This window comes from Canis lupus, chromosome 29 (assembly GCF_003254725.2).
Source record: "Canis lupus dingo isolate Sandy chromosome 29, ASM325472v2, whole genome shotgun sequence".
Classification (NCBI taxonomy): Eukaryota; Metazoa; Chordata; class Mammalia; order Carnivora; family Canidae; genus Canis; species Canis lupus.
The window spans coordinates 28072162-28098157 of NC_064271.1; the positions used below are offsets into that span (position 1 = coordinate 28072162).

At 41.9% G+C, this 25996-nt stretch overlaps 1 protein-coding gene and 2 long non-coding RNA genes across 10 annotated transcripts in view; 2 read left to right on the forward strand and 1 right to left on the reverse strand.

Moving 5' to 3' along the window:
- The window catches only part of LOC125753989 (uncharacterized), a 99771-nt gene that overhangs the window by 44442 nt on the left and 29333 nt on the right, over positions 1–25996 (forward strand). The window contains exon 5 of one of the 4 annotated variants that reach the window (XR_007407095.1): positions 944–1078. The exons of the other annotated variants lie outside the window; for them this stretch is intronic. This is a non-coding gene — a long non-coding RNA (uncharacterized LOC125753989). Of the gene's footprint in view, positions 1–943; positions 1079–25996 lie in introns of those variants that run through there. 4 annotated transcript variants of the gene reach the window in all.
- ZNF704 (zinc finger protein 704) overlaps positions 1–25996 on the reverse strand; it is a 293122-nt gene that overhangs the window by 39198 nt on the left and 227928 nt on the right. For 4 of the 5 annotated variants that reach the window (XM_049103887.1, XM_025433705.3, XM_035708484.2 and 1 more), the window contains exon 10: positions 12008–12126. The gene's annotated coding sequence lies outside the window, so the exon portion shown is untranslated. Of the gene's footprint in view, positions 1–404; positions 1008–12007; positions 12127–25996 lie in introns of those variants that run through there. The other variant, XM_035708486.2, reaches the window with a different exon arrangement.
- LOC125753988 (uncharacterized) lies at positions 15561–24117 on the forward strand. Its single transcript, XR_007407088.1, has 3 exons — positions 15561–21046; positions 21250–21270; positions 23624–24117. It is a non-coding gene; the product is annotated as an uncharacterized LOC125753988 (long non-coding RNA).

Sequence of the window (25996 nt, forward strand, 5' to 3'; positions counted from 1 at the left end):
AGTTTGGCAGGTGTTCATAATCTCATTACTGTGACTGGGTGATGACAGGGTATGAAGGGGTCCTCAGGAGCCAAAGACAGCATTCATATGGGTTTAGTGGTTCCACGCAATGTTAACACTGATGATGGGCCTCCATTTTTTTCCCCCATGAGTCTCTATCAGAAGGACCTGTGCCTCTTGTCCCTCATTTTAAGGATCATGTATTGGGATAGATGAAATCACAAATAAAAATCTTAGTACTTTTTGGATGTATATCCTTTGTTTAGCTTTTAGCCTTGATTTGAGAACCCTCCCTTTTTTTTGTTTCCAAAAGATCTGTGTATTTTATCATTTAGAAATAATCATACCTAGAGACTTGATTGTGGCATAACCTCTTAATTTTTTAAAAATATTTTATTTAAAAAAAAAATATTTTATTTATTTGACAGAGAGATAGAGAGAGCCAGAGAACACAGTGGGGCAGGGATGGCAGAGGGAGAGGGAGAAGCATGCTCCCAGCTGACCGGGGAGCCTGATTAGGACTTGATCGCAGGACTCCAGGCACATGACCTGAGCTGAAGGCAGACACTTAACCAACTGAACCACCCAAGCGGCCCTTAATTTTTTTCAAGTCCTTGCATAGTTTTAACAGTGAGTCACAGCTATTTCCTACTGATTGTAGGCTAAGTCTCTAAGGCTGTAATAGGATCACAATGAATCTGAAATGTCCCTTTCCTTCCAAGGACCCATGTATCAGCAAAATGGACTGTGTTTGCTCTCAACTCTTCTTGTTTCTGGTCCTTTTCTTCCTTGTTTGTTCTCAGAAGTTCTACCGGTTCCTTAAGGCACAGCTTCAATGCTACTGTTTGCATTCAAGCCAGTAGACTTTGAGGTACTCCATGTACAGAGATGTATTCATGGCTCTGGAGAGACAACATGGATAAGGCTTGGTTTCTTCTTGCAGCAGCTCTGTAGGTGATGGGGACCACAGCCATGTGGGCAGTGCTGCAAGGGGGACCTCCAGGGTGCTGCGGGAGAACATGGAAGGAATGGCAGGTTTGTACTGGGGATGAATTTGTGTCTTCTTGTGGGGAGGGTTGGTTTTTCAAGAGTTAGAAGCTCTTGATTGACCAATTGTTTGTCAGTAGAAGGCTATTCTAGGTTTGAACAAAGGCTATAGGTATTTTCTAATGATGGCAAATAGGAGAATGATAAATAGGCTTTGTCTACAGGGTGGGTGCTATGGAAGAGGTTGGACGCAGACGTATCTAGGTTCCAAAGGGCCCTAATTGTCATGCTCTAGACTTGGGAATGGAAAGCCAGGGAAGAATTCCATGCGGGGGGTGATTGGATGGTTGATGATTGTGTAAGTTAAACCAGGGAACGTGAAGTGTCCAGGCGAGGAGACAGGAGGAAATTGTGTGGGTTTTGTTCATACTGAGTTGAGGGTGCATCAGAGACCTCTCTCTCCCGGGTGATTTCTGATAAGATTTTGGGAGCTCAGAGGAGTCAAGAATAGAGATTTTGTGAGTGAAAGATTAATAAAAATATTTTCCCCTTCTTTATAAAAAATAAAATAACCTTGGGTTAACTTTTTGGCTCTTTGCCTGGGAACCTGACAGAGGTGAATGCTGGCTACGTTATTTATTAGGCAACACTGCTTACTGTAAGAATGACCTGTGGTTGCCGAGCTGAGTATGGACCATAGAAGAATATCCGTGCCTGGTGAGAAGGCACAGCTTTGGGCTTCCTGAGCATGGTGGGTACTAGCTGGGCTTTCCCCTCACTGGGACCTGGAACCTGTGGTTCTGGGACTGTTCCAATAGAAATAGTTCTTGAGGGATGGGGCTTCTAAGCTGGGGAGGCTTCTGCACCCACTCACAGAGACCATGTTCTCAGCCTCTCATCTCTGACCTGTGACATATACCCTGGAAACCAGTGCCTAGTTGACTGGGGACAACCCTACAGCTGCACTGCTTCCTCTGCATTACAGTGAAGCCAGTGCTAGGTGAGGTTCCTGGGTTCTGTAAGTCCTCTATGAGATGGGACTACAAAGAGTGGACATTGTGAGAAGTTGATACTGAATTTATTGGCAAAAAGCCAATTTCTTCTCTTCCTGCCCATAAAAGAGAATGTTCTGGCTTTGTGTGATCAACTTCTTTCACCGAACCCCAATAGTGAGCAAAGTGTATGTCCTTAGCATCAAACACAGTCAGTGCTGCTCACACAGCAGATGCTCAAAAACTGTCGAGAAACTGATATCAAGAAATACTTATTGTGGTGCCTGGTGGCTCAGTCAGTTAGGCGTCTGCCTTTGGCTCAGGTCATGATCCCACGGTCCTGGGATTAAGCCCTGCCTAGGGGTTTCTGCTTCTTCCTCTTCCTCTGCTCCTTCCCTGCTTGTGCTCCCTCCCTCTCTCAAATAAACAAATAAATAAAGTCTTTTAAAAAATAACTATTTATTGACTACCTTCCCTATTTCAAATACTCTTGTTAGTTGTCAAAATACAAATATGTGTCAAAATATCTCACGGACTTCATAGTTTATTAGAAAACACTTAGGAAAAATTTTGTCACAGTGTGTGGAAAGGAGAATGGTGAATAAGTGACTTACAAGGCTGTTGTCATCTTAGAGCAGCAAAAGGGAACCCTCAGGACTCATTTAAAAAAAATTTTTTTTGAGAGGAGATGCAGAAGGAGAGAGAGAATCTCAACAGGCTCCACACTCAGTGTGGAGCCAGACATGGGTTTGATTTCAGGACCCTGAGATCATGACCTGAGCCCAAATCAAGAATCAGATGCTTAACTGACTGAGTCACCCAGGTGCTCCAGGACTCATTTTAAAGTATTTCTTTGTAACTTGTTTTTAAGGTTATATTTAAATTCTCGAATTTTCCTATCTCTTTCTACCAATTTAATCGCTAAATATCATCATCCTCTTCATTATCATTATTGTCACAGTTAGCACTTAGTAAGCACATAGTATATTTGCCAGGAATTGTGCTAAATGCTTTATGTGGATTATCTAACTGAATCCTCATAACAGCTTCATTAGGTAATTACTGAAAGTATCTGCATTTTACAGATGAGAAAACTAAGTTGGTGGAACCAGGATTCAAACCTGAAGTCTGACTCTGGAGTCCACCTTCTTAATGACTCCGCCATTCTGCTTCTTGCCGCTATCACCTCAGTGATACTTAGGGGAAATATGCTCTAGGCATTTATCTACTTGGGTCATAAAAAGGACAAAAATACATCTGCGTAGGTCTAGAAGTAAAGGAGAGTGATTTATTCTTCAAATGGATTACAGTGGATTTAGGACTGTAGTAAAAATGTCTAGTTCTTTTTTAAATTAAAAAAAAGGATTTTATTTATTTATTTGAGAAAGGGAGAGTGCGAAAGGGGGAGGGGTGGCGGTGGGGAGGAGTGGAGAGAAGCTGACTCTACTGGGCAGGGAGCCCAATGCTGGGCTTGATCCCAGGCCCTGGGCTCATGACATGAGCCTAAGGCAGACGCTTAACCAACTGAACCACTCAAGCACCCCAAAGATGTGTGTAGTTCTTATTTACAAATCTGCTAAGTGAGAAATCACTTAATGTTCTGTGTGAGACTTTAAAAGGACACATGAAGCAAAAAAAAAAAAAAAAGGACTTTTAAAATTGGCAAGGACCTGGATAGACATTTTCCAAAGAAGATATATAAATGACTAACAGGTAAATGTAAAGATGTTTAACATCACTAATTATTAGGGAAATGTAAATTAAACCACAGTGAGAAATCATCTCATACCTGTCAGGATGGCTATTATCAAAAAGATAAGAGATAACAAGGGATGGTAAGGACATGTAGAAGGGGGAACCCTTGTTCACTGTTGGTAGGAGTGTAAATTGGTATAGCCACTATAGGAAACAATATGGAGTTCCTTAAAAAATTAAAAATAGGACTGCCATATGATTCAGTAATTCCACTTCTAAGTATTTATCCAAAGGAAATGAAATCACTATCTTGAAGAGATATTTGTATTCCCACATTTATTGCAGCATTATTCACGATAGCCAAGATATGGAAATAATCTAAGTTGTTTTTTAAAAAGGTCAAATTCATAGTAACAGAGTATATTGGTGGTTACCAGGGGCAGGTAGGTAGGGGAAATAGGGAGAAAAGATTATATTATATACTTGAAATTTGCTAAGTGAGTAGATCTTCAGTATTCTGACCACACACACACACACACACACACACACACGGTAAAAACACACATGAACAAACAAAATGTTGGATCTCAAGTTACAAATTAATGCCAAATAGTATATTTTAGTTAAAGCTCAAGCTATAGGACTTTTGGGTTTTACTTTACGTTAGATGTGGTTGTTTGGTTGTACTGTATCCTTATAGAAAACTCAGATAATTTTATTTTAAACTTTAATTATGCCTTGAAAATTTGTGTTAATACAGGTTTAACTGCAATAGAATGTTCTGCATGCTAATATTTGATTTTACCAAATACACAGAAGTGGAAAGACATTTAATCTGTCCAGTATTTCTTAGTAATACTTGGGAATGTAATATATCTGGGAATGCCAGAGAAACTGTATTTCTCTCTTTCTCTCTCTCTCTCTCTCTCTTTTTTTTTTTGTAACTGACTTTCTTCCCCTCCTCCCTTCCCCCACTTTCACCCTCCCCTCGTTTACATAGGAGAAGGATGGTTTGGTCTCTCTTCTGTCCTGCCAGCCCACTTGTGAGCTGGTCTTCCATATTGCTTGGCGCTTCTGCTGGCCCTGCGCCCCCTTCCCAAACCCTTGCACAAGACTTCTGGGGAGAGGTGATGGGGAAGTCTGAGCTTCTCTTCACATTCCTTTCCCCAAATCTCTACACTACCACCAATACAAGGTTATGTATGTAAGTAGGGAGTTGACATGATCCATTGTCCAAGTGGGACACTTGAGAGTGAAGCAGGGACCGTTAGTAATTGCACCAGGGCATCAGACACTAAGTGGCAGTCCCAGGCAAGCTGAGATGCATGGTCACTTCAGCCTAGAAGATGTTTACTGAAGGTTTGTGTGCAACAGAAAGGAAACATAGAGCAAGCAGCAACTTAAAATTGACTATCACTCACTCACTCATCGCCTTCTTGAAAGTTCTTCAGAGTCCCTACCCTGGGGGATTCTTTCTGGAGCTTTCAGCCTTCTCCCTGCTCTTTTCAGCTCAGGTTTGGGGAGGAGGGGGGTTGATGTCAAGAGTCCTCTCTTCTGCAGTATCCAGGAGAATAACCATTAGCCACATGTGGCAATTTAAATTTAAATTAAATAATTTTAAAAATTCAGATTTTCAGTCATAAGACCACATTTTAAATGCTCAATAGCCACATGTGGCAAGTGGCTACTGCGGTGGGGAGATGTAGAACATTTCCATCATCTTAGAAAGTTCTATTGGACAGCACTGTACTCTCCTCAAATCTCCCTGCTTCTTTTCCTAGTCCAAGGTCGTTTATCCTCTGTGCCCTCCACACATGCTGCCCAACTGTCCAAATTCCATTTGTGTATTATGCAGAAAAATTGGCCATTCAGGATTGCCCAAAGAGCCTGTTGGTTTGTTTGTTTTTTAAAGATTTTATTTATTCATGGGAGACACACACAGAGAGGCAGAGACACAGGCAGAGGGAAGCAGGCTCCATGCAGGGAGACCGATGTGGGACTCCATCCCGGAACCGGGGGATCACACCCTGAGCCAAAGGCAGGTACTCAACCACTGAGCTACCCAGGCAGCCCTAGCCTGTTTTCTTTCTACTAAAAGAACTGTCAAAGCTCTCTGAAGTGTTTCCCTCAAAAACCAAAGACCTGTCTGCCTAGGGATGAATGATCCCTCAATCGCAGAAGGCAGAAGAATCTACACCCAATTCTGGTTTCTCTATCATCATGACACTGGTTTTCGAATGTGGCATTTGGAAGCAGTTTTGTTACGTTATCATCATACGGTGAATAAACGTGTACAAGAAGTTCTAAGTCAAATCAATTGTTTATGTGGCTATAAAAAGCAAAGAGAAGAAAATGAAAAAAGAATTAGAGCTCAGCCGTAGGCACAACATCAACTTTTTTTTTCAACATTAACTTTTAAATAGAAAATATTTGACTTGTACTAAGGAAGAGTCTGCATTATGTTGAATCATCTTGCCAGATGGCCAACTAAACAAATGAACTGAAGCAAAACAGGCTAGATTTATGGTTTCACTGCAGTCAAAAATAACTTTTCTATTATTAAAAGTAAATAATTTAATGTGAAGGTGTTGTGGCTTACATAACAGTTTTGGACTGTGAGATTTGCTTGAAAATAGTGATACCGCAGAGGATGGCAAACACCGACTGGCTAGAGAAAAGAGAATGATTCATTTTGTCTAGGCAAGGCCAAGGGTGCATGCTTATAATCCCGTTTTTCCAGATTGTTGTCAGATTATAAAAGTTCTAGGACTTAAACCTCTGTTCAGAAGCGTTTATTGCTTGAATTTTTTTTTTTCTCAGAAAACCATCCTCTTTCCATTGCTACCACCTCACAAAAAACTTAGAGGGGGATGCTGCTCTTCATATTTTATTTTTCTGCTATATATATATATTTTTTTTTTGGTAGAGGGTGTTGGAAGATCAGACTCTGTGTGACTGAAGTATCTTTGCAATTTTTTAAAACAGTTTATTTATTTGAGTAATCTCTACACCCAACATGAGGCTTGAACTCATAACCCTGAGACCGAGAGTCTCATGCTCTTCTGACTGAACCAGTCAGGCACCCCAGCTTTGCAGTTTTTATTCTGTTTATTCATTTAATAAACTTTCAAGTACATTTTGATGTGTGTATCATTCCAGGCCTGATCACTCTCATTCCCTCCTAAGTCTATTTGGAATTTACTCTTTCATTTCTGCCTTCAGTAGAATAGGTAGACAGAGACTATGAAATTATGTACAAGGAAAGAAATATGTTCAATTTGCTACTGGAAATTTTGATCAACCACAAGCTAAGTGTCACAAACTAAGGTGTGTGACTTGGGACAATAACATATAAGAAAGGATGATTGAGGGGATCCCTGGCTGGCTCAGCGGTTTGGCACCTGCCTTCGTCCCAGGGCGTGATGCTGGAGTCCTGGGATCGAGTCCCACGTTGGAGTCCCTGCATGGAGCTTGCTTCTCCCTCTGCCTGTGTCTCTGCCTCTCTCCATATATATGTCTATCATGAATAAATAAAATCTTTAAAAAAAAGAAAAGATGATTGATATTGAATAGAGACAAACACTTTGGGTACTTACGATTCAGTTCATGTTTCCTACCTGCATCTCCTGCATCCTTCCTTTATATTCATTCATTCATTCATTCAGTCAGTCAGTCATTTATGACCCATTTGTTTACGACACACCAGAGAAGTAGCAAGTAAGGTCAGCATAGTCCCTGCCCTCACAGAGCTCTTGGGCAGTGACTAAGAGAGACCTAACCTCTGGCAGGGTGGAAACCTTCCTCCAAAGAAGTGATGAGGAGTTAACCAGATGAAGGATGGGAGTGGAGGTGAATGCAGGGAAAGGGACAGTAAAACTTTGGGGGAGTTCCCAGGCAGAGGAAAGAACATGGGAGAAGGTGCTGGAATGGGAAAGAGGATGTGTGTCTAAGGGGCTATGGCCAGCAGATAGAGAGAGGGTTCCATTGGACATGGCCGAAGTGGTCAGGGACTCACATTTGCTGGCCTTGGCAGGAACTGGAGTTATATCCTGAGAGCAAAGGAAATTTGCCAAATTGGATAAATAAGAGTTGTGTGATCACATGTGTGTTTTTAAGAGCTCAGTGGCTTCTGTGAGAAGAGTGCAGTGTAAGGGTACAAAAGTACCTGAGGGAGACCGGCTAGGTGCTATTGAAGAAGGACAGGGAGTAAAGGATGGGGTCTTCTGCCTGGGTGGGAGTGGAAACACAGATTGAGTATTTATTGAGATATTTAGTAGGTAAAATCCAATGGACTTGGTAATGGACTTGTCACAAGGAGTGAAGGAGAAGGTGTTGTCAAAGATGACACTGGGCTGGGAGGGGCATGTGATACCATAAGGTAGAGACTCACTGTGGGAGGGGAGGAGGGAAAAGAATTTGGAAAGGCAGAAAGGAGAGCAAAGCTCTGGTCTCACCAAAGATCCTGCGGGAGTGGGAAGTATGAACAATGCCAAATACATTTAGGGAGACTTCAAAGTTGAGTGGTTCTGTGCCCTGCTTTCCAGAGCTTGCTGCAGCAAGAGTCCATTGAGGCACCAGAAAAGCCATGTAAGGGAGGTATTGTGGCATGTCAAGGTCTAGGATGGTTTGAAACAGCCTTTGAGTCTCCCAGGACCCCAGGAGAGAGGCAGAAGAATCGAGACAAGGCCAGGGTGCTGGAAGGGTCCCGGAGGGAGTAACATGGGGTATTATCAGTAGATGTGCATGGACTATGCCAACTAGAAACCATGCAGGGTCACAGACATTAAGAGTGAATGATGGGATGATAGAAACAGAAGTCCAAAGACCAGATGGAAAAGAACCTCTCAGTAGATGACAGCATATGACTTTCTGGAACCAGATTCTATCCACCTCACCATCCCTGTGACTGATCTTGTGCAAATGCCCAAAGAAAAGGAGACAGGAGATAACGTGAGTGGCCAATGTGAGTGGAGATAACGTGAGTGGCCAAGTGAACAAAAGAGCCTTGAGTAGATCCCAATATTATAACAATTCAGTAATAATGGTAGTGCAAATCTGGAAAACGGCTGGGTTAATCATAAATGAGACTGGGACAATTGGCTATTTGGGATGAAAAAATACATTTTGATCTTTCTTTACCTATAACAAAATATTTTAGATAGAAAAAATCGCCCCCCATAGTATAAAAAACCTGAAAGAAAATGTAACGCAATATTTTCTAATACCTGAATATGCGGGGCCTATCTAAGCTATAAATAAGATGTGAAATTTTAAAGAAAAACATCAACAGATTTCATGACAGTGATTTAAAAATTTGTATGAAGAAATGTCTCTGACTGAATTTAAAATGAATATAAATTGGGAAAACTATTAGAGCAAATAAGACAGAAGTTTACCTCCTAACAACATAAAGAACTCCTACTAATATGTAAAGAAAAGTTAAGATGTCAAAGGATAAATAGGCAAAGGACATGAATTGATATTATATATATATATATATTTTAAAGACTTATTTATTTATTTATGATATATATATATATATATATATATATATATAGAGAGAGAGAGAGAGAGAGAGAGAGAGAGAGAGAGAGAGGCAGGGACACAGGAGGAGGGAGAAGCAGGCTCCATGCCGGGAGCCCGACATGGGACTCGATCCCGGGACTCCAGGATCATGCCCCGGGCCAAAGGCAGGAGCTAAACCGCTGAGCCACCCAGGGATCCCGAATTGATATATTATAAATGAATACTTGAGATGGTTAACATGGAAAAATATGTATGTGTGTATTTATTTATTTTAAAGATTTAAAAAAATTTATTTATTCATCAGAGAGAGAGACAGAGACAGAGGGAGAAGCAGGCTCCATATAGGGAGCCTGACATGGGACTTGATCCCGGGTCTCCAGAATCACACCCTGGGCTGAAGGCGGCACTAAACCGCTGAGCCACCTGGACTGCCCTGGAAAAATATTTAATATCATTAGCTGGTATTGAATAAGTATACATTAAAACAAGAATGACATACCTTTTAAAACCTCTCAATTTAGGAAAGATTAAAAAAATTATAATGCTCATTTCAGTTGAGCATGCAGGAAGATACTCATTCACTTTGCTTTTGGGAGCATAAATTGAACCAAATAATTTGGATAGTAATTTGGTAATCTGTATTAAAGCTTAAAAGCGTTTAAAATTGGAAGCAACAAGGGGCACCTGGTTAGCTCAGTGGGTAGACTATGCGACTCTCGATCTTGGGGTTATGAGTTCAAGCTCCACATTGGGTGTAGAGATTACTTAAAAATAAAATCTTAAAAAAAAATCGGAAGCAACCTATGTTTTCCATATAGGGGAATATATCAGGAAATCAGTGCATAACTATATGTTGTACTATTACACAGCCATTGAAGTGGAGGTATTCGAAAATATTTAATGATATGGGAAAATGCGTATGCTATAATGTTAAGTGACTAAGAGCAACATGCTGAATTATATATACAGTGTGATCACAACTATGCACATAAATATGCACCGAAATAGTTTGAAAAAATGCACCAATCTACAATCCTTTTTCTTTGAGTGTTGTAATTATCAGTAATTTTATTTTCTTTTTACTTTTTTGTTCTCCTGTAGTACGGAAGAATTCTAAGTTGGAAAAATTAGAAAATAATCTTTGTTGGAAATAAACATCTACCTGTAGCTTTACTGCAACTTAACATGGCTCCTGCTCTAATGGTTTGATGTGATTTTGTTGGCAAATGCATTTGCCTCAAGCTTTTTAAATGATGATGATGGTGTCGATGACTCACATAATACTTTTATAGCCTTCAATATGCATCAGGTACCATACTGCACACTTTACACATATTAACTCATTTACAATGCACAATACTCATAGGAGGTAGGTCATATTATTCTTCACATTTTATGGAGCAGGAAATTGAGGCACAGGGAGGTTAATTAACCTCCCTCCCCCCCACCACACACACACAAAGGTCCCACAGCCAGTATACGGTGGAGCTGGGATTTGAATTCAGCTAGTGTTGCTCCAGTGGTCCTACTCTGTATGTGCTGCATGGTTATGTTGAAGAGAACAGATAACTTTGTTTTTCAGAAAACAAGCAAACAAGATCTTAGGAAAAACAAACATCAAACAACAGTAATAAATGCAAAATGACATTCTTGGGTCATGAATCTCATCTATGAAGTAGAAGAGTTAAGTTAGGTGATCTTTAATACACCCTTGGGTATAAATTCTACAAGTATACTGATTAGCTAGAAAAACTGAGTTTTAGATTCTATAGTAGGAATGCTAATTATTTCCTCCCTCCATCATTTCCTTCCCAACTTCACACCTTTTTATTAGGGACCCTCCACCATGATTCCTAACACCACATCTGCCCCCATGCCCCGTTGATAGGAGCAGGGGATGATATTTCACTGAAGCTGGGCCAATGACTCCTGAGCTTGGAGTTTGCACTCAAGGATGTTAGACTACTCTTGACAGGTGCTGGTGGGCCTCTGGTGGCCATTTTTCACCACTGCAGGGGATGGGACTGGAAAGGCAGGGGGGTATTGTTTTTGTGTTTCCCAATGGCTTTCTCAACGTTGCTTCTAGGCCTCCACAAGGCCTTGCCACATTATCCTTAGATCTTACAAGACACCCTGTGTCCTTTCAATATATTCCCCCCTTGTGTTTGCTTAATCTAGTTTGAATGGGATTATTATTTTTTAAAGATTTTATTTATTTATTCATGAGAGAGAGAGAAGCAGAGACACAGGCAGAGGGAGAAGCAGGCAGGTAGCCTGACGTGGGACTCTGATCCCGGGTCTGCAGGATCAAGCCCCGGGCTGAAGGTGGCGCTAAACTGCTGAGCCACCTGGGCTGCCCTTGAATGGGATTATTATGTGCTACCAACCATGTACTGGCTTGCAGCAGGTGTGGTATAGCCTCAAGGCGAATAATGAGGAATTTGCGCATTGAGCCATTTTTCAAAATCTGACTTGAGATGTTTTCCTGTGATGATTCGGGCATTACAATGAAATCCGCTAATTAAGGAATGGTGAAAATGCTATTGAAAGAGAAGGTGAGAGACCCACTAGCCAGCTGGTCGGCTGAAGGCTCTGGTCGGGAGTGGAGGTTAGTTTACAGATATAACTTAGAGGTGAGGACACTTGACTGTTTTCAGGTCACCCCAGGGGTTACTATACTTAGGGGAATTGATTGCAAACTCACGAGGGGCTCCTGGATCAACGTTTTGATGCCAGCAACATGCATGTGTTGCTCAGAACATTAGATCTCCAGTGTACAGGAGCACCCTTGAAACGGAGGCACTCACCTGTGCCGGACGGACACATTGCCAGTCCTTGTGCGTCCCTCTGTAGCCTCCTGCTGGGCCATGTCTCTCTTGCTCTGGATACCTCTGCCTGTTCTGGTCGTCCTGTTTGCCAGGCAATACTTGCATATAATTTAGAAAAAAAAATGGAGTCGAATATTAGAAGAAACAATTAAATGAGTTAGAAATAGCTGCTTCTAGGTGTATGATGAAGGGGCTCAAGGGGGCAGAGCAGCAGGGGTCTGCTTTCAATGTAAGCTGTTTACTGCCTCGATTTTTTATTTTTACTATCTACATATATTACTTAGATACAAACAATCACTATGATACCTAGCTCCCCATTATAAATAAAATAGTGTCTGTTATGTCTTAGTGCCAGCCTAGATTCTCTCTCCTGTGTTATTGACTCAAATCCTAGTGGTCTCATTCCATTTACTGTGCATGCTTTTAATAGTGCTGACTCATTTTGCAATTTATTTCACTTCATTCTTCTTCTTTTTCTTCTTTGCTTAGATACTTATTGAATTCTTGCTATGTGCAAGGATTTGTACATTAAAAACATTGGATGTTACTGTACACTTTGTCCTGTGTTGGGTAATTATTAGGTAATCAATATGGTTATTGGGAATTGGCTGTTTCTTTAGAATGTACATATTTTAGAATTTTTAGAATATATACATTCTAAAGAAACTAAAAAGTCTTCAAAATGCTCACTTACTTCCTCCCACTTTGCTTTGTTTGGGCAATGGTATATTGAAAGCAGAGAGCATATCCAAAGCCTGAAGAAATGCTCTGATCAGTTTGTTCATTTATTTATTAAAAAATGTATTGCTCACCTAGTGTATACACCTGGTAGTGTGTTCTCAAAGGTGGATAAGAAAAATAAGACATAGTCTGCAACCTCAAGAAAGGTAAGGTCTTGGAGGATATTTTTTTTAAATTTATTTTTTATTGGTGTTCAATTTACCAACATACAGAATAACCCCCAGTGCCCGTCACCCATTCACTCCCACCCCCCGCCCTCCTCCCCTTCCACCACCCCTAGTTCGTTTCCCAGAGTTAGGAGTCTTTACGTTCTGTCTCCCTTTCTGATATTTCCCACACATTTCTTCTCCCTTCCCTTATATTCCCTTTCACTATTATTTATATTCCCCAAATGAATGAGAACATATAATGTTTGTCCTTCTCCGATTGACTTACTTCACTCAGCATAATACCCTCCAGTTCCATCCATGTTGGAGGATATATTTTTGAGGGAAAAGTAGCATTCATTTTCCACATTAATTCATTACTTCATGCACTTTTGCTATGCAGCATCCCTTTAGATAATAAGCATTTGATAAATACTTGTTTTGCAAACAAATGATTTACACATCACCTTGCAGGGGTATCTCTAGTCTAGATTCTCTCTCTCTCTCTCTTTTTAAGATTTTATTTATTTATTCATGAGAGACACAGAGAGAAAGAGAGGCAGAGACACAGGCAGAGGAGTGGGAGAAGCAGGCTCCATGCAGGGAGCCCGACGTGGGACTCGATCTCACGTCAGGTCTCCAGGATCACGCCCTGGGCTGAAGGCGGTGCTAAACTGCTGAGCCACCAGGGCTGCCCTCTAGTCCAGATTCTCAATATTTTCTCCTGCTTCCCACCCCTGAGGGCTACACAGCCTCTGAAAGTGGCTCTCAGGGGACAGCTTCCTGGAACCTTGCAGGGAGAGCCTGGGAGAAGCAAGAATGTGCATGCAGTTTGAGCACCATTCACGGAGATATGCTGTGTTCATCCTCTTTCATCGCAAGAAATGTAGATGCTGGGAGTTAACTGTCTGGCAACCATCTCCGGGAGGCCCGAGGATACTAATGCAGTGGAAGGAGGGCTGGCATCCACGTGGTTGTGGGCCTGGCAGAGATGCCGTGGGCGGCACACGGATAATCTAACTGTTGCATGGGAAGGCAGGGCGCCCGGCTGTCCCTGTGGTGCCTTTGGACCCTGGAGAGAGACCAGAGCTAGAAGAGAAGAGCGTGAACAGCAGCACAAAAGTGGATGACTGGGAGGTGATGGGAATCAGCAAGGGGGTGACGAGCAGCCCACACCGGCTTCCAGAGTAGAGGAAAGCCAATGGGCAGAGACAAGAGATGAGCTCAGCTTTAGAGAAGTCACAATGGACTCATGCTAAAAAGTACCTAAAAACACAGATCATCCACTGGGCAGGTTCAGGGGTGGGGGAGGCCCGTGTCCACACCTGGGTTGTGTGGTCTTGGGCCAGTTACTTAACTTTTGGAAGGTGCTTCCTTCTGGATAAAACTAGAGTGACAGTTCCCACACATAGAGCTGTTGTGGGAATTAAGTGAGATGACCACACGAAAGCAAGCAGCATGCTGCCTGGCACACAGTAGGACTTCAGTAAGGCTACTTTTACTTCCTGTCCTACTGCATCTCGGGAAAGGGTGAGGGGCTCCGTGTGCTGTGTGCTGAATACAAGGAAATCACAGAATCAGTGACTGGGAGCTGAGCCGGGAGTGGGGCTGAGGCTTGGGCTGGCACAGAAGAAAGCACTGGGCATCTGACTTCACAGCCCTTCAGTTCTGGAATAGGCTGAGCTACACAGCTCGGTGTCCGCTGCTCATTTTATTAATTGATGAAATAATGATGATTAGGGGTGACCAAGAAAACATTCGGGTGTGCCATGTAAGCTATTTGCGAAGCCAGGATGTTTTTATTTTAGAAAGAATCTTTTTAAGAAACTGAAAAGGAAATTCCGGTATTTGAAAGTACTCATTCTGGATGTCTGAGGGTTCCAGGTTTTGATATTTTAGCTTCCATTTGTGGGCCACTTTTCTGTGCCTGGTGACATGTTAATTCGGGTAATTCTAGTACTAGCCCCATGATGTGGGAACTTCTCTGAACCAGGCAGAAGGACAGAGGTCATAATCCTTCCCACCCCAGCTAAGGAGGATTGGACTAAGAGTAGGTAAGATATTGCCCAAGCCAGGCTAATTAGTTCTCTTTTTTATTATCATGTCCCATGACAATGGGACTTCTAAGAGTTAAATCACTTGTTCAGTTACTTATCTTGCAGGAAGCAAAACTTGGAATTGTACTCAAGTCTGTTGAACTCCAAAGCCTGCTTCCTTGCTGCACATACACATACACTTGGCTCTTGTAGGTGAATACATCAAGTTCTAGTGGACCCAGCCTTGGCCTGTAGGCAGGTCTCCAGGCTAGCTTGGCACAAGAATAGACATCACCTTTCCTCTCTTTGCCACGTTGTGTCTACATGTGTGGTACAACAGGACTAGCAGCACAGGGTGAGCAGCTAACATACCTGGGCAGTCATGGCCTGGGGAGTGGGCTTGAGTTGTAGTTATTGGGGTAAACTCTGGAAGAGAGATGTGTCTTGCACATTTCTAAAGATATGAGCATTGGTACGGGGAAGACATCCCTTTGGTTTTAAATTCTTTTTTACAACTGTAGGTAAAACCTCCAACCCTCTGTCCTTAATGAGCCTTTCTCAGGTGTGAGTTAGTTATCCTTTACTTAAATAAACAGCCCTCCAATAGAAGCAGATACACAAAAACTTTTATTAAGTGGAAGTTAGACTCCATGGTAATTAACCAGTTACAAGTGCATTTAAATTCATGTGTGTGGACACTGTAGAAGTCAGAATGGTCTTATTGAAAGTCCAGTGTTCCGGCTTGGCATGTGCCAGTGCAACCCAAGGTAGAACCATACACGCAATAAGTACAGGTCAACGATGATGTCAGACTACATTGGCAACACCATATTCATTGTTACAGCTAAGCATTACAGAACATGAAAGTCCAAAGACCAGAAGACTATTACTAAATTGATTCTTACTATAAGCCTTTACTTCTACTTAAATGCTTCCATAGGACCAAGGTGGCAAATCCTCAACTCTGGGGGGACAGTGCCATCTTTATGTTCTACACTTAAATGGGCCACAGAAACTGTAAACATTCAGTGGTCCTACTGCTGCCCATTGCAGGTAGATACCAGCTGTCCCCTTGGGAAAGTGCAGTTTAGTTTAACTGGTGTGAACATTTTATATTGTAAGTCTTCAAATCTGAAATTTGTCTTCTATTTCAATTAGCACCAGTTTATTGTAAATCTTTTTCCTGGTGTTAAATATTTAGGAAACATTTATTTATTTATTTTAAACCAACACACAAAGTCCCAAACAATGGAAAGCAAAAAACATTCAAAAAGTTTTTAGAGAACAGCATTTAGAAAAACAACATCATTGAAACATTCAACAAATCTATGTACAATGTGCCAAAAGCTGGCAAGGAGCATGTCTGAGGAACAGTCACATAAAAGGTTTATTAACCTGAACCTCCACAGGCTGTATTTACAGTCAGATAGGTATTCAGAAATGTAGTATCAGAACATCTGAATTTGGCTAAAAATCATATAAAAAAGACACATCCCCACCCCCAGTAACTTCTAAATAGGTAGCAAACATATCCAGTATAACCGTAAGTACCAGGTTTAGAAGTGCGTTTTTCCTTATTTTTCATATTTCTACAAATGGTTGAGAAACTTTCTCAACGGACATAGACGAAAACTAGGATGGCAGAGAAATGAGTTCTTTATTTCAACATTGTCAGATGAAGGGAAAGAATATTTTTTCATGCTGAGTAACAACGTAGTAAAGTACTAATTAAGGAGCAAGGATAAATTATTTGGGGAAGGGTTTCATGGGAATAAAAAATCAGCAAGAGGGCTGAAGATATGTGTGTATATTCTATCTGGACGTTCCAGAAATGTAAGTCATTATCTCCATGTACTTTTGAAAAAAGCTGGATGATTTGCTTTGATGGACAGCATTTTTATATTTTGTTCTTTGAAATGCTATAACCCAAACCCTTTGGAGAGTAGTTTTTGTTCTCAGATTGAGAATTCAACACAACAGACACAACCTCTGCTATTTTTTCTCCAATGCGACGCTCATTAACCTTATGCAGTTTCGTTTGCCTGTTAATCCAAGGTTACTAGAACATCCACCTTCAAAAAACTGGGCACGTTTTGTAACAGCCAGCATTTCTCATTCCTGCTTAAGAAGTAAAATAGAAACCATTTCCTATTTATTTACCTTAATGGTTGGAGTTGTTTAGAGTTTGAAATTTCAATGCGCGGTCTTTAAAAATATCAGCTGGAAGAGTATAGATGGGAGTCCCACAATCCCGTAATGTTATGTGTTCAAGTTTATTTTGAATAATTTGTGTTTGTGATAAGTCTATGAAAAAAATTTACTTGGATTTGATACAAAATACATGTTACTCTTTGAAAATGCATAGTTTGTAACTTTATACATTCATTCACTAATATTAAAAGACTTTTGTAAGCAAGTACTTACTTACCCCCAAATGGTGGTAAGATTGTATTCCAAAAGATCTCTAAAAATCGGATAGCATCGCCACATTGCTTTTGAATTCGTGCCCAATTACAAGTTAACGCCTGTCATTTTACCACTGGCATCACACAGGAGGGACTGCTTCTTTCTCTTCAGTCTGGCTTTCCTCGATTAGCAGGCACTCAAAAAGCAATGCTTTCTACTGACAACATTTCCACTAAATACCCCATGTGAAATATTGTATAATTTCATGATCACATTTTAGATTTGGTGTAGAAAACAATTCAAAAGATGGCTTAATTTTGAGAAGTAGAGGTTTTTTTTTTTGTAATTTTTTTGTTTTGTTTTTGTTTTTAAAAAACCTTACCATGGACAAAGGGCAACGGAGGGTTTGTGATAACTTATTCTCTCGCTCCTCAGCCCCTTCATTTGAGAAAGATGACCGTAGGCCACTCGGTAGTTGCATTTGATGATGGTCATGAACCCTTTGGGACCTAGCGATTTTTTTCTTATCCTGAGTTCTTCTTCTAAGTATATAGATTTTGAGACATGAAACACTTTGGAAACTACACTAGTATCTGGTTATTCCAGAGAGCCTATGTTTAAATGGCTGACCATCGTCCAACCATTAATTACAAAAATAGGAATTCTAGGTCATGTTGTAGGAAAATATTGATTAATGGCATTTTTTTAAAAACATATATAATCCACATTCCTGGGTTATTTTACACCCAGAGCATTTTCAGTTATTGAAGTCATGGAACATTTTGGGGGTATTGAGTTCTTTCCTAAAAATCTAAGTCTATTCTAAAGCTTTCTACCAGTGATCACAGAGGTTCCCCAGACAGTTGGGATACTTTGGAAGAAGGGGCTTTGCTATCATCACAGGGCTTGGTCAAGTCACAGTCGTTGATTTCCAATTAGCAGAGAGGAGGATAAAAAGGTGTAAAAAGCAAAGCAAGGGTTTGTAATCTGCAAAGTGATGCATCCTTTTTTTTTTTTTTTTTTTGGAAGGGGGTTAGTTTATAATTACACTACACTGTAGATCCCTGAGGGGTAATTCCGACTCTGGTGCTGCTGGCCCCCAAAGCTCTACCTTTTTCTTCGCTCTTTTGGCCACGTGGGCCCAAAGCATGGGAAGAGGGCTCCATCAGGGTGAGGGACAAGTGCTTAACAGTGAGAGCAGATTGGAGTAGTCATCTCCTTGAATGAGCATCAAGTTAAAACAATTACACCTTGCAGGAGCCACTTTCTTTTCACACAATAAAGGCCAAGTCAATTTTCAAGCTGTATCATTATGGGCAGAGGTCAGGGCCCAGGGAAATTCAATATGAAGCTCTTTTCTTCTGTCCTTCCATGTTGGTTCTGATCACACAGTTGGCTTTCCCCATGGACAGGCCTGGTGGGAGGTGACTTGCATGGAGAGCTTTGAGTCCAGGTGAAAGGATTAGATCTATGTCTTGTCTTTATCAGCGAGTCTGAATCTCTTGTGATGAGGACTGCAGGCTGCATGCTGACTGACCTGCTCTCTGAATGATCGCCCAGAACTGCTCAGACAGATGGAAATTTTTGTCAGAAGGAAGAGGGGAGCCTCACTGACTGAACCTCACATACAAGTTACAGTAATATTTCTCCCTTTGGACCTTAATTGGAGAGTGAGAAGTCAGCAGCACAGAAGCAAAAGTGTTTAATTTGGAATTTTGGGAAAGGAACATACATAATAACAGCATGGCCTCAGTAAGGTTATGCAAGTGGACAGGGCGTGGTTGCCAAGCTGGGGCGGGTGGGGGTGGGTGCGTGAGACCAGTCACCAGAATGGGGACTGTTCTCTCTCTCTCTCTCTCTCTGCTCAATTTCTTCTCCAGAGTCCTGGTTTTCCTCTTGACTCAGAGAGGTAGAAAGAATTCAGGAGAAAACAGACTAGCAACTCTTTTTTTTTTTTTTTTTTAAAGAAAATTTTCTTTCATGACAGCTCTCCTGCCTTTTTCAGGAGTTGTTGCTTTCTACTATGGTAAACTTTCTGAATTAAAAAAATCAGGCAATTGCCCTTAGTAAGGAAATGTAACACTTAGGCTCAAGAATTAACTTTCAACATTTTCATACTATAAATAAAAGGGATTTTTTTCCCTTTGGAAGCTGGCCATTAATAAGGACGTGAACAGCGCCCAATATGAAAGAACATTTTTAAAAAGCAAGGATTACAGTGTGAGGGTTAAATTCCCAATCTCCGCCTGCTTTCAGAATCTATAGTCATCTTCTACTGGAACCTCAGCTTCCTGCTCGTTTGCTAAGCCCTGCCGCTCCTGTGGCTTGGATGTCACCATTGCAGAACTGGCTGCTTTGCCATCACAGGAGGAAAGTGCCCGAGTGTCCCCTCCTCCAGCACTGTATCCTCAGACAGATGATAAACACATCATTTATCAGAGTGAAGCAGGTGGCAGGTCACCATGGTGTAGGCCCCTTCTAGCTCCACAGCCGCACTCCCTGTGAGTGGCTTCACCCTAAACTCGCCCCATGAAGCCTGGTAAACGGCTGAGAAAGGGCTCGTGTGACCTCTTTGTTGGTGGATGCAGCCTTTTAATAGTCACACGGACAGAAATCTCAGGTGCTGACAAGGTTGTTTAAACAGCATTCATGTTTTAAACGTGACTTAACCATCTCCCCAAGTGTTTCCAACTTTGAGTTGACAGTCCTTTCTGATTTGATCATTCAACATTGCCCATTTGAGTAGTTTTAAATTTTTCTGGCAGCGATTTACGTTTACAAGGACAACCAATGTTGAATGGTAGCAGCAAAATAATTTTTTTTTTCCCCAAGGAGGCAAAGCTTTTACTCACAACATCACGTTAGCTGAGAAACTCCTATAATTAACTGACCACTCAGCTGGCTGGAACTTTGGGAGTCGGGACACGGCAGCACCATAACGGGGGACAGTCGGGGATGATTCAGTTGGCATGTGACAACATGAATGAGCATGTGCTTCTTTTTTCTATGCTGAAGGGCCAGGGCTGAGAGGGCAGATTGAGAACCTGGTGGGGGCCTGGGTCTTTTCCGGTTTAGCTTCTGGAAGACTTAGGTCCAAGCCAAGTGCTTTTCCAAATTCTTCCCCTTCTCCCTTTGGTCAGTGATAAGGCTGACTCATAGACATAACACTACCATGGGTTGGCCTTGGAGGTGATCCTAAATACTCCTACTCTACACTGGGTCCTTAGGAATGTCAAAGGAAATAATGTATTGGAAAGAGACATACCTTTTTGTATATGTGAAAGGGTTAGGGATTATCCCAATGCCATCAGGACTCTGGTGTAAGACACAGTCTAAAGTCAATCCATCTGAGCAAAAGCAGCAGCTTCTCATTTTTTCCATGACACATTTATTCCCATTTTGTCTTTGCCCTCAGACAGAGGCGCTAAGGTTTTCTATGTGGAAAAACTCCTTTTGGGGGGTTAGTGGACACTCTAAAATACCTACCAGTTCTGGAGCAAGGATGTTGCTATGCTGGAGATGCAACAATGGAAATTCTATGCTGGAATGAAAACTACTGGAAAACTACTGGAGCGGGAAGGGGTGTGGAGGGGCTGGTGGAGTGTGCGATCTCAAACTGGGGGGCTCCTGGCTGCCTTCTCTGAAGGCACAAGGCTGCTCCTTGCCAGCCCCTCATCACAGTGGTCACGGTAGGTGAAAACTTAAGGTGGGGTGACGGTTCTTCAGTGCTTTGGGGTGTGGCCTGGGCATGCCAGAAGGGGGCAGAGGGAGAGCTGGATAGTCCTTCAGCGTATTTGGATCCGAGGCAAGGCTGGTTTAAGGTTTTATATTTAAGTCTTCCATGAGAATGATTTCTTGGGATAACTGACCTCCTTCCCTTCTTTGATTTTAGGTGCCCAGAGAGTACTAACAGGTGAGTTTGTGGGGGTTGAGGGAGGAATCTGACCCAGGGGACATGGGATGTGAGATGTGCTTTCCCCAACAGGTGAGACTGGTGGCCAGAGGCCGCCTCTGCCCATAGACAGGTTCTCTTTGGTCTGCACAGTGTTGGCCAAGAATTTGAGTTAGTTGTCAACACTTAAATGTCAGGTAATATCATATTTCCAAGTCAGAAGATCTAGCAGCCCTGGGCCTGATTTCTGCATGGTTCTGATTGTCTAGAGCTGGTTGCTGCATGCAATGGGGTCATGGGCTCTCTGGTTCACAATGATCTCCACCATTCCGTAGTGTCCCTGTTTCGCCTGATCTGAATCGTTCATTTACAGATCCTGCCTGGCTTTTCTAAGGCTTCTGCTATTAACCCATAGAAGCTTCCTAGCTGCCATTTTAAAAAGAAGCAAGATGGATTTGGTTCAAAACCATACAGCAATAAGCACTTCTTGGGGGATTTAATGCTAACAATGGAGACAGTCAAGGGAATGAAGTCAGAGATTTGCAGACTGCCTCATCTCAGAGACCAGGAGTCAAGGCTGTACACGGTTTTCCCCATCTCTATGCAATTCTAGTCCTTATGTGTGCAGATTCTAAAGCCTGTTGGAAAGCAAGGTCTGAGTGACCCTCTGACTACTTCATAGGAATTGCTCAATGGGTATACGGTCATTCTATCCCAGCTTTTCTTTTGATGTTTTCTGCATACTGCTAATTAGTCTAGCTTTTGAGTTACTGAAATCTTAGAAAGAAAAGATTCTTTCTTTCTTTCTTTCTTTCTTTCTTTCTTTCTTTCTTTCTTTCTTTCTTAAACAGCGAGTGGGCTAGAAAAAGCTGTACAGCATTATGAAATGGTTTTGGCAAAGCTCAAAATTATTTGTGCAGTTAATAAACTCTCCATGGCTCCCTCCCTTGTTTCCCGACCCTTGGGAACACAGTGACTTTGCGATGACAACCTCGCACGTCTGTTCAAATGTTCTTCTCGTGAAAAGTCAAGCACTTGCTTTGATAAGGAAATTAAGGTTATTTAGTTAGTGCTGAGGAAAAACTTATTTTAAACACCACCGATCACCTCAAAATTCTATCTTTGGGCTTCCATACCACGGTTTGAGAGATTACCACCCGATGATACTTGCTGGTTAGATGCAGGCGTGTGGTAAGCTTATCTTTGTGACAGAAACTCATTTTACTAAGGAATTTCCAAAATTCCAAGAATTTTCTCCCATTGCCTACAAGCATATCTAGTAACATTTTTTTTTTCCGACTTAAGATGCATAGGATGATTCCTAAAGTGTCTTTCTCCATCATACTTTGCAAACACACTGGCGATGATAAAAGGAGTAGCTGTTGCTCTCTTGACTCTCTTGTGATACTCTTTCCATTTGATCTGCATTTCTACCCTTGCTGCAGAGGGTTCATTGAAAAGATATGCATCAAAACACTTGCTTAAAAGAGGCATAGCCCTTTGTTTGGAGAGCAGGAATTGCTTATAATACTCACACTTCCTGTCTGGTAAATACTGTATTTTAAAAAATAAGCTACAATGTATAAAACCAAGGTCATTTCCCACAAAATGTTCATGTTCTTTGTGATTACAAAACACTGCATCTTGTAAAATAGTTCCAGTTCTGCTAACTTGAGAAGTTAAGTACTAATGCTTATTATAAAAGTGTCATGTCTCTCAGAATCGTAGAAGCCTAACGCGGTATAGTTCTTGTCTTATTTGGAAAATTAAGTTATAATCATTATCGTATTTAAGATTACATTTTGACACAGCACATTACCATTGTGACTCTCAGACCTACAAGAAAAGTTATAAAACATGAGATTGTCTTCAAAAAAAAAAAAAAAAAAAGCAACTATTTACAAAGACGGGACTGGAAGTACAATTCCCATTTTGATTTCCAGCCCTATGATAGGTACACCTTTTAAAGCATGGGTATCATTGGAGATGGGCCTTTTCAGTCAGTCCCCATAAACAAACCGGTTGGTCTTAAATACACTTTATACTTTCTTGCTCTACTGGTGTGCATTACTTACTCATACAATTGGTACCTAAAAGTGCTAATCTCGTTTTATTTACTGACTTCTGGTTTGACGAGTTACAATGCAAAAAGACACAACGCAACAGTTCCAGTACGGAGGAATCCCCACAGGTACGAGGAATAGGGAGAGTGTGCGTGCCGCTGGTAGGATTATTTTCTTAGAGAAATGAAATTTCCAGTTGACCCGTGGACCTAGCGCCTTCTCCAGAATGATCCACATCCTCATCCATATTCATGAATTCTGCTCTGTTTCTTCTCATTTGTATGCACAAATCCTTCCCTGTGTTCATACAGGTCAACGCTACAGTTGATGTGGTCGATGGAAATTCTACAGGGTCATGAGAAAAAGCAGCACCTTGTCCATACAAGTCCATGGAAGTTTGCTCCTTAACACGCTATTAAAGCAAAACGCACGTCTTTAACAGCTTCCACCTATGGAATATCTGCGTGCAGTCGTCCAACCGGGTGATTATAAAGAGGAACACCAAGGCTTCATATTCACAATTACATTCAGAAAAAGCCTTACACGAGTCTATGAATACCTGCCAGGGACTGTGCCTGTGGTTCAAGTGTCAGCCTCAGACTGCAGGTCAGCTATGAAGAAACACCCCTTCTACACAGAACATTCCTCCACAACTCCAAAAGTTGACACTGTCCGGTTCATGTAAATTTGTCTTGAAATAATGATCATGTTCATTAGAAACAGAAACAGAAACAGAACAAACCCCACAAACACCAAGCTGTTCTGATTTGAAGAGACACTAGAGATAATAAAAGTCTTTCTACTAGTAGGATCTCCCAAATCTATCTTTCACATACCCTTTAATTTTCCCTGAGGAAATGAATATTATTTACAGTATTTTGCTACTATTCTCAAGGTATTCTCTCCTGTTTGTACAGTCCTTGCTACCTCTCTCTCCGCATTCTCAAGTGGATGCTGCTCTTTCATTTGCCAGTGAAGTCTGATGAAGGAGGAAATGGGTTCAGCCACGCGGGCTAATTCAGAACCCAGGGCAGCTTTCAAAAGTGTGGCTTAGAGTGACACTGAAACTCAAGTGACCTTGAAATCTGATAGAGGGCATTTCAGCTTCAGAAATCTTTTGCAACACTCACGGAACTATTTCATGTAAAGATTTTGGAATGCCCAAGAACCATAACACCCATCCTAGTCTATTGAAAGTTTTCATCTGCAACACGGTTATGACTGGACAAGGAATCCTCTAAGAAAGGGCACCTTGGGGCGTGGAGCTGCTGACAGGCAACTCCACAGCTGAGCACCCACTTGGTCAAGAAACCCACTGCATTCTAGACACTGGCTTTTCCCAGCCAAGAGGGGAAACCTGCCAGCAGGCGAGGTGGGAAGTCCGCGCCCCCCATGGATGTGCGCAGCGGCCCTATATCCCTGGTCAGAGCTGCCTCCCTTAAGGGAGATCTCTGCTCTGTCCCCTGGAGGGACAACATGATGGCTCCCTTGGAGGTGCCCAGGGACAACCAGCATTAAGAGGATGAGTGGGAGCCAGATGTCCATAGGCCTCTTACCTCCTCTCTGGTCCCCAACGCACCCACTTGCTACCCTGGTGTTTTCTCCAACTTGTCACACTGCTTCCCATAAATGAGCGCACATCCTCTGGGAAGGACTATAGCTTAAAACTATGGCCTGATGAATTCTCCTTGCCTTGTAGCTCCTATCTGAAGAATGCCTGTCCATTAGTATGAAATGCCTTCTTTAGACAGAGATGAGAGCTATTTTCTGAAGGAAGGTATATCAAGGGAGAGAAAGGTCAAAAGGCTATAGCACGCCTTGTTTGAAAATACTTTGGGTCCAGAATCCTTTGTATTGCCATTCCTTTTGCACAGACAGGTGTCTGAGATCCCTGGGATGGACGGAACTCCAGTAAACCAGCCGGCATGTTGTGGGACTGACCACCCTTGCCACCTGTCCTCTGCCTCTTCTTCCCAAATGAAAACATTAAAAAAACGTGGTACAACAGAGATGGCATAAAATGAATGTCAGGCTCAATTTGGCACTTCATTTAATTCCAAAATATAACAAAATAGCTCTATGACTTTTTTCTTTTTAATTTTAGCTTTTACAATCAGTGCTGTAGATTGCAGTTCATAGCTTTCTGGGTGGCTTGCAAGAAGTTAATCACTTTTTTTTTTTTTTCCCAAGGCCAGCCAGGTGAATTTTGATGGTTCTCTAGTTATTACATGTCTTGATACAAAGAAAGGATGTCTGTGTGTGCAGGAAGCTACTGAGGGTCTGTGCACACTTGGAAAGAAGGTACACAGGGATCAGGGCCAGTTGGCAGAAGGGAGTCCCTATGTGGGTAGGAGATGCAGAAGAGTACATGTAAAAAAAGGCTTTAGAAAGAAGAAATCCCAGGGAAGCTGCATTCAGCTTTACACTTCTGCTTACCCCCTGTGTCTTGGCTAAAAACCAAGGAAGGCCTGAGCTTGGTTCCTCCAGGCCAGCGCTCAGAACTCATCACGGGCTGCATCTCTGTGGGACAGCCACAAAACCTCACTCCAGGACTGACTGCTTCACAGAATAGACCTCTTCCTCCTTGTGATCCAAAGTCCTGGGGGCTGGGGAGGATAGATTTGGCCCCCATCACTTTGTTTTTGCTGGATGATTTAATTCAGGGATCTTGGGTCAGAGAGCTT